Here is a 3,723-nt window from a genome sequence, read left to right as displayed (position 1 = left end):
CTCTGCTGCTGGTGGGAGTGGCAGAGCAGAACCAGAGCAGAACCAGAGCAGGACCAGAGCAGAGGGGAACTCTGAGATCTATTTTCATGTCCAATCAGTGAGCTCTGGGGGCGGTGACTGGGGCTACAGACATTTTTCACATTTCCCACACAGCATGTGACGCTGTCGGAGGTATTTTGGGTCATTTGGTTTCCTCAGAATGTCCGGCAGCCCGGAGAACCCTGCCCACAGAAATCAACTAAACATGTGTTCAGTCCACGCTGTATATATCTGGAGGATTCAAGTGAAGTGAGAAGCTGCAGATGCTCTCAATGAAGCGGATCCAGGGAAGGGCTGTGAGTACAAAGGCACATCGTCACAGCTCAGTCTGAGGACTTTAAAAACACAAGCTTAGTGTGAGCACCATCAAATATATTGATTGAATATCTCATTTGTTTTCTGTGTCATTAGTTTGTAAAACCTGCGCTGTGTTTTGGAGGAAGAACTGTGTTGTTGGACTGCATCTGTTCTTCCTCTAAAGTTCTGTGTGTGCTTCTATTTATTTATTTATTTATTTGTTAGTTGGAAAGTGGTCGAGGTCGATCATTACATTCTTTGTGAGCTTTACATGGTGTTTGCTGTGACTACAACAAAGAAAGAGCCCAACAACTCTTCAGAAGACAGACCTGCTGCCACAGCTTCTAAATGAATGTGAAGTGTCCCACACTGTCACACTAAGTTCAGACTGAATGTGTCCTTCAGCGCCACCTGCCGGCAGAGGTGTGTGTGTGCAGCAGTGCAGACTGTAAAAGCTGACACAGAGTGTGACTGTGAGTTTCAGTCAGACTGTAGATTGATGTTGTTGTAGCCGTACTGACTGAACCTGATGACTCTTCACCTCTGTGTCCTCTCACAGAGAGAAGATGATCCTGCTGCTCCTCATCCTCACCTCCTCAGCAGCAGCACTTGAAGTGAAGGAGACACAGAGCTCCTATCAGGCAGAGGAGAACCACCACATCACACTGGAGTGGACGTTCCCCACAGACACTCAGACTAAGACTGAGGACATTCATGTCCTCTGTTCTCATTTAACCAGACGGAAAGAATCAGTCCTGTATCTGGTCCATGCTGGTGTTGAGCTCTCAGAGTCTGTGGATGAAGGTTTTTCAGGAAGAGTCCAGAGTGACACAGACGCCCTCAGAGAAGGACGAATCAGACTTCATCTGTCCAGACTCAGGACTGAAGACTCTGGTCTGTATGTGTGTGATGTGAGGACAGCTTCTGGTTCTGGTTCTTCCAGCTGTGAGCTCACAGTCTCTGGTGAGTAAGTTAAAGCTGCTGTCTGCTGAGAACTGTCTGATTTCTGTTCTTCTAACTGTAACATATAATATTCTGTACAGACAGACAGCATCAGGTTCAATTCAAACAGTCCACATGTTCATTTAAACATCAACAAGTCTCAACTCACATTTTTGTCCTTTACAGCAGCTGCTGCTCAGACACACACTGACAGACCAGCTTTGAGTCCAGCTCTGAGTCCACCAGCAGACACAGGAGGACGGACAGGAGACATCATTGGACTGATAGGTCTAATAGTAGCATTACTGAATGTGGTAATAACACTGGTTTTACTTTATTTTGTCATAAAAAACTCTTCCAATCTGAGGCGTTTATCAAAGAGACAACCCAGCAGCACTAACAGGACTCCTCTCCAAGAAGGTCAGCCATTAAATCTTCTTGTACAGAGTCCTACAGTGATCAGACCTGAAGACTCTCCTCCTCCATCTTCATCATCTAAGCTGTGAGTGGTGTGCAGACCTCCTCTTCCTCTGATGGATCGTCTGTCTGAGGATCAGTGGGTGCACTATGATCAGAAACATTGACACATGTCTGTTGAAGCTGTCCTCATGCTGTCATGTCTCCTCATGGATCATCAGTCAAACAGCAGCAGCTGTGATACTCACAGTCTGCAGACATGTTTGTTCCTCTTCATGGTCACTGAGGTCTTCTTTAATACACACTGTTGATCCACACACAGCTAGTTATCAATGATCGATCCATCAGCTGGGACAATAGAAGAAGTATTGTTGTCCTCATAATGTTGCAGCCATTTTGTGTGCGTCATCAACACATCAGATTAAATCAACACAAACCTGCTGCACAACAACCAGCAGTCAGACAGGACAGGTGTGACAGGACTTGTTTACATTTGACACATCATCTCTTTAACAACCACTATTTTTACTTCCTTCTTTAAAAATATTAAGTTCCTGCTTTTTGTTGTAAACAGTCAAACCCTCAAACTCAAACTCAAATGTTCACCCTGGTCATTTTATGGGGTTTTGTATTTTAATCACCTGTTTTTTTTTACCGTCTGAACTATCACAAGATTTTTTAACTATTGCATGACTCCGCGAGATGTCGCAATATTATAGTTATAGTTATAGTTAGTTCCGCGTCTCTGTTTTAAAAAATGGCCGCGCCCTGCTCAGAGCACTGCCTAGCCTGTTAGCCTAGCTCCGAGCTGATGCTTTGTGACTAGTCGGACAGTGTTGGTTGTAGCGCTAACTACACTTGTCCATGTGTTATTAGAGTCATTTAGCACAGTCATTTATAAATGAAGTCAATCATGTACATGTGGAAACTTTAAGAATGTTTAAGTATTGTTGACATACTGACTGGAAAAAAGTTAATATTATGTCTGATGTAATGTTAATTGTTGGACCTGTTTTACACCAGGTCCTACATGCAGATCTAAACCATGAACTGTTCTGTTTACTCTTTTGCCAACTTGGAATTCTGAGACCAAGAGGACAGTTTTATAAACTCGGTTCATTGACATTAAGAACATTTAAATCGAATGAAAGTCATTCTTGGATTTGAACCTAACATTATGATGAAGCACTGCTTAGGCAAAACCAACACCTAGAATTTTTGTTGTGGTATTCTTTGCATTGTAAATAGCGAATCACTGTAAATATTATTTTTTTCTGCTTCTACAATATATTATATTTTCAGCATACTTGTGTGTCCTGTTGTGTTTTAAACAAATCCATGTTCCTCCCTGAGCCGAGCTATTAGATCTTCTGAACCCAGTAACTATATAAAACAATAACATCCACATCATATTGGTTACCTGTGCCTGCAAACAAAACCACAGCTCTGGAAAATCCCCAACCTGCTCCCGCCTCTGAAAGCTCCACCCCATTGTTATACAAACTGTAACACAACACAGTTTCAAAGTTTCATCAATATTAACAAGCTCATTAGGAAGGCTGGCTCGGTACTGGGAGTGGAGCTGGAGTCTGTGGTGGAGGTGACAGAGAGGAGGATGCTGAGGAAACTCCTCAGTATTTGTAACAACACGTCTCACCCCCTGCACGACACACTGCTGTCCTACAGGAGCACATTCAGCGGTAGACTGAGACTACGAGGAGCAGCACAGAACGCCACAGGAGGTCCTTCCTGCCAGTGGCCATCAGACTGTATAACTCCTCCCCTTTCTGTAGGGAGAAGAGCTGGATGATCATGTCAGGCATCACACACACACACACACACGTATACAGGGGTTCGCTCCACTTTTTGCCACATGCTCCCTTTAAAATGATCTTATTTTCATAAACAGATGCTTCTCTCCTGGTCATTAATCTATAACCAATTTCTCTCCTCATAGATATTACATTTGGAATAATAAAGACATCTTACACAGGAACAAATCTTTATTTGACCCTTTGACCCAGAAGC

General features: G+C 43.4%; 1 long non-coding RNA gene across 2 annotated transcripts; it reads left to right on the top strand.

Annotated features, from left to right (window-relative positions):
- Positions 1 to 937, top strand: LOC114435286 (uncharacterized). 2 transcript variants are annotated; one of them, XR_003670564.1, is made up of 4 exons: positions 1 to 97; positions 199 to 395; positions 562 to 809; positions 896 to 937. It is a non-coding gene; the product is annotated as an uncharacterized LOC114435286 (long non-coding RNA). The 2 variants fall into 2 exon arrangements; XR_003670563.1 differs by lacking the exon at positions 1 to 97 and having other exon boundaries at positions 147 to 395.
- Positions 938 to 3,723: the final 2,786 nt, after the last annotated feature.

The sequence above is a fragment of the Parambassis ranga genome, chromosome 5 (genome assembly GCF_900634625.1).
Source record: "Parambassis ranga chromosome 5, fParRan2.1, whole genome shotgun sequence".
NCBI lineage: Eukaryota > Metazoa > Chordata > Actinopteri > Ambassidae > Parambassis > Parambassis ranga.
Note: the sequence above shows the minus strand (reverse complement) of the source record. Positions and strands in the feature narration are given on the sequence as shown.